A 5,624-nucleotide genomic window follows, 5' to 3' on the forward strand; every position below is an offset into this window, starting at 1 on the left:
ATAAATAAATAAAAAAAAGAGAAGGGTCTGTGAGCTTAGATTCTGATACTGCTTGCTATCAGTAGTTTTCTTGGAGACAGGTGTCATGAGTAAATACAAAAACATTAGGAATAAAGTCACATGTTTCTCTATTTTAAACATAACAGACTACCAATTTTAAAGAGTTCTCCCTTAAGACAAATTTTAACAAGTAGAAAAAAACATTCTGAAATTTTTTTTGTGAAATTTTTCACAAAAATTCACAAATTTTTCACAATAGTTCCATACTGTATGTAAGTATTGTGCAAAATTTCAATGATGATTTCAATGAAAAATTTAAAAATTATTTACTTTTGAAAAGTGTGATAAAGTAATGATAGTATTTAAATTAGAAATTACACTGATGATCCTAAAATACTTTAAAAGTGAAGTCTACCTGTTTTAGGGGGGGAAATTAAGAAGCATTAAGTATACTGTAATTTTTAATGTGTTCAATGAAAATGAATAACTACCACAAATAATAGTACAATGAACTCAGCTGTAAAGGAGCTTTAGTTATTAAACAATTGTCATATTTGCCAGAGATGCTCTCCTTGGGAATTCTTTGTGAATATGGAAAGATTTTGATTTCTCCTAATCCTATAAAGGACCATTTGTTGCTTTAAAAAAATAATTTTAAGGGCTGGCCAGATAGCTCAGTGGACTAAAGTGCCTGCTTAGGCAGAGCACAGTGACCAGGGTTCAATCCTTGGCTCTGCCCCTGGGGTGCGCTAAGGCAGCCTTCGAGACTGGGCATGGTGGCACGTGCCTGTAATCCCAGCACTTGGGAGGCTGAAAACAGGAGAATCACTACGAGTCCGACCTATGTAGTGAGACCCTGTAAACCCTGTGCTAAATACATAAAAACGAAACAATTTTTAGAAAATGATTCAATACAGTAATACTTTTGCTAAATTGTACCTAGGTTCTAACACTTAAACATACTCAGTGTAAACCTGATTATTTTTTAAAAAAATTTTAAAGAAAAACAATGATACAGAATTTCACGAACAATGGTTAATATATTGCATGTTGTTTTCCTCAAAGTAGTTGCTCAGATAAGATACAGATATGCAAAACTGATCAAACAGTATAAGCACAAAGCATTCTTTTCAATGCACTAATAGAAATTAGTAGTATAATTATCTTAGCTATCCTGTGATTATTACTTCATTTCCATTGAACACAAACACATTGTATCTTCCCTTCCTTCTTTTCACCTTTCCCTCAGCCCAGTTAGTCTTTCCTTTTGAGCAGTTTCTTTCCCTTTCACAGCATGTATTGTTCATTTTTTTTTTTTTTTTTTTTTTTTTTTTTTTTTTTTTTTGTTGCGGCGATTTTTTTTTTTTTTTTTTTTTTGTGGGACCGGGGATTGAACTCAGGCCCTTCCGCTTGCCAGGCAAGCGCTTATTCTACTGAGCCATCTCCCCGTGTATTGTTCATTTTGGATCTTGTTTACTCTTTCAGTTTCTCACACTAGAAAGACAATATGATGTAACACATGTGAGTCTGATTTACTTCACATGTAAGTATGGTCTCAAGGTGCATCCATTTGCTTATGAAAGTCTTCAGTTTAACCTTCTTTATGGCTGAGTAGTACTCCATTGTATAAAAAGACATTTTTGAAGCTAATCCTTGGTTCATAGGAATTTGATTTAGCTAATACAAGTTGTGCTGCTATAAACATGGTACACATATATCACTGCAATATGATGTTCTGCTGGGAAGATACCCAGAAGGGTATTGAATAGCTGGGTCAAATGTAACCTGTAATCCTAGTTTTTTTTAGAAATCTCCACACTGATTTCCACAGTAATTGCACCAGTCTACACTCCCACCAAGAGTGGAGGAGAGTTCCTTTTCCCCCAAGGTCCCCCCAGCATTTGTTATTGTTTGATTTTTTTCATTTTTTTAATTTCTTGATGATAGGCATTCTTTCTGGGGTGGTATGGAATCTCAGTGTGGTTTTAATTTGCATTTCTCAAATGATCGAAGATATTGTCATAGTCTGGGGTTTTTGCAAGGGAAACAATACAATGCAGGACACATTTTAAAAGATTATTTTATAATCACCCAAGAACCTTATACAAACAGTGCGGAAAATCTGTCCACACACTAGAGACCAAAGAACCCAGGTGAGGGCTTGGATCCTAATACCCCGCATGAGTCCAGCTGAAGATCTGGGGCCCATAACAAGGCCCTTCACAAGTCCAGTTGGAGGCCTAGAACTCACAACAACGTCTCATGCAGGCCCACTTCATGGATTTACACTGGAAAGGCCCAAAGGTCAGTGGTGGAAGCTAGAAAGTCTGTGCCAGTGGGAAGAAGGATCTGTGCCAGCAGGCTGAGAGATCTGAGCTGGAGTCAGGAAGCAATGTTCAAAGTAAGAACCAGAGCTCCCCTGACAAGTACCACAGCCATCCTCGCAACAGTGAGGTCCCGCGCTCCTCCAGCGATGAGGAAAGCTGAGTTCCCATCAGGAAAGTGAACCACAAGCTTCTCCATGAGGCTGAGCAGTGCACCATCTTCCCCTCCTGAGCTAGGAAGCAGTGCTCAATATGGGGACCAAAGCTCTCCCTAAATGAACCGTAGTTATTCTCAGTGTCTCCAAGGGCCTGAGCTCCTCCTCCAACACGAACAGCTAAGTTCATCAAGGAAGCCAGAATGACAAGGTCCCCCAGCAGACTAGCCCAAGAGAACCAGCAGCTTCCAACAGCTTCTCTAAACAGCTTCCCTAACAGCCTCTCAGCAGCTTCTCCAGTTCTGCCTCTCATGCTGCTGCCAACAATCCTCAGGTGAGTCTCCCACACCCAGTACCCAGCTAGTTCAATTCAGCTGGGTGTAACAAGTTGACCACTAGTTCACAATCCACTACAGAGATGTAACTTTTCACATATTTGCTATCTGTATTTCTTCATCTGAGAAGTGTGTATTCACCTCAGATGCCCATTTTTAGATTGTGTCTTTGAATTTGGAGGGTCTGATTTTTTATCAGTCCTTTGTCTAAGGGACTGTTGGCTAAAAATATTAGCCAATTGAGTATGTTTTTGAGCCCAAGGACAGGCAGGATTTTTGGTCTTCATGTAAACTTCTGCCCTAGTTCAAAAGGACTATAAAAATAGCAAAGGAAAGATAAAGCACAGCTTCACCAGTTATACATCTCAACTGGTTAAGACAATGGCCAAGCCTAGTATCAAAGTCTTTAATTGTAAATTTCTAAAGATGTTCCTGCCTCAGGCCTTCTAGCTAAAAAGTTTACATGTCTTATCTACCTCAAGTGGTATCTACAAATAGGAAGGGCATTTTTACGCAATATCAATCATAACAGTTCCAAAACTTATTTCAAATCAATCCCAGATACATTTCCACTTTCTGATTGAACTTACTTTCACATTTGAACACTCTTCCCTCAGATATTTCCATCCATAAGAACAGAAAAATAAAACTGCTCTTCATTTGCACTTTTTTCATGCCCTCTTACAAAAGCTGTTTTGTTGTTGTTCAAACTGTAAAGAGCTTTGGATTTTTTTCTAATTGTAAAAAGCATTTCAAAACAAATAAGGTGAGCCAGGCATGGTGGCGCATACCTGTTTATCTCAGCTACTCAGGAGGAAGAAGTAAGACACTGGAAAGCCTGGATCCAGCCTAGGAGATTTAGCGAAACCCTGTCTCAAAATAAAATATAAAAAGAACTGGAGATGTAACTCAGTGCAAGACCTTGGGTTTAATCTCCAGTACAGGAGAAAACAGCTGAACATACCAAAAGGTAAGAAAAAAAATTTAGGGCTGGAGAGATGGTTCAGTGGTCTAAAGCACCTACTTGGAACAAGCTTGGCTAAAGCACAGGGACCACGGTTCGATCCCCCAGCACCACATGCCAGCCAGCCCCGCCCCCTGGTGGGCTAAGCTGGCCACACACACACACACACACACACACATAAATAAAATTTTAAAAAAAGAAGAAAAATTTAGAGCTGGACATGGAAGCACATACCTATAATCCCGGCACTCTAGGAGGCTGAGGCAGGATTGCAATTTTGAGCCCAATCCAGGCAACACAGCATCTTTCTGAGACCCAGTCTCAGATTTTTTTTTTTTTTTAAAGGGCTTGGGACATAGATCAGTGTAAAGGCTCTGCGTTTAATACCCATTACCTAAAAGAAAGAAAGAAAAGAAAAGAAAGAGTAAAACTCATTGCATAGTGCTTTGAACCTACTTAACTATCTGTAGCCCAACTCTGACCAGCCACAAGGTCAGGTTTCCTTCCTTTACAAAACCAGTTTATAACGAGCTGCTGGAGACCTCAAAGAAGGAGTTGTAACCTCTGGTCTGTGATCGGATCTGGAACAAAAGGTCTCTGCAGGTGCAATTAATTCTAGATTAGCCAGACAGGGCTCAAATCCAAACACTAGTGTCTTTATAAGCGACAGAAAAGAAACACAAAGACATATGAGGGTAAAGGTGGAGTGAAATATGCAGCCACAGCCAAGGATGCTTTGGGCCATCAAAGACCGGAAAAACAAGACCAAATAGCCTTTTTGTGCCTTCAGGGGGGATATGGCTCTGTGGACACCTTGATTTGGAATGTCTGGCCTCCAGAACTGTAAGAGTAAATTTCTGTTCTGAGCCATAAAGTGTTTGGCAATTAGCTGCAGCAGCCCTAGAAACTAACACAAAGTATTCTAGCATGGCCTGTGATAAGCCTAGCCTGTTCTCCAGCCTCTAATTCTTTTCCAGCTTTACATCCCTGTTGGCCTCCTTTCCTTTCCTTTACTGCCTCAGGGGCCCCGTACATGCAGTTCCAGGGCACAAATTGCTCTTTTCCATTCTTCAGCTACGTCTTCAAGACTGCAAGGGGCCGCCCAGCCCTATTTATCCCCCGCAGTAAGTTCCCCCACTCAGTTGTATACACCGTAATTTCTGTTATAGCCCCCATAGTTTTGTCTTTGCCCTACGATTCCACCTCACTAGCGATAGGGCGGAGGGCAGCTTAGTTCCCTAATACACCACCATCAAGAGCGAGGTCTTGAAGTTGACGCCCTAGAACCCTGAGAGAGAGAAAAAAAAAAGTTTCCACAAATTCTGTCCCTCCCCCACACTGGGCTCCCCAGCGGCCTTACTGGCCTCCCTGCGGCTGTTCCGAGCCTGCTGCGCCCTTTAAACGAATGGCCACTTCTGCAGAAGCACTTAGAGACCCTGGAAACCCCTACCTCCGTCAGAAATGAGGCCACCTGACAGAGTTCGTGGCGGCGCCCTGGCTACCATCCCAACCCCCGCCAAGAGGTCTGCCTAGCACCGGAGCACACAGGGAGGCAGCACGAGGGGAGCCGGCAGGGGTGGGCTTCGGGGAACGTTGGGAGGAATGGAGAGAGGGCGGTCATCGCCGGGCACGTCCCCCGCGTTCTCGGGCCGCGCGTCGCCCGCCCTTCGTCGGACGGGGCCCTGGCGGAGCGGGCCCCCAAGGGCCTCACCTGTTTGCTCTCCGCTGCATCCTCTCGCCGGGCGCCCCGCGCGGGTCACAGGTGAGACTCGAAGCGCGGGGCGAGGAGGGCGGCCCCCGACAGGTCAGGTGGGGGCGCCCCCCGGCGAGAGGCCGGCCCCCGCCA

Source organism: Octodon degus, unplaced genomic scaffold (genome assembly GCF_000260255.1).
Source record: "Octodon degus isolate 3935 unplaced genomic scaffold, OctDeg1.0 scaffold00022, whole genome shotgun sequence".
NCBI lineage: Eukaryota > Metazoa > Chordata > Mammalia > Rodentia > Octodontidae > Octodon > Octodon degus.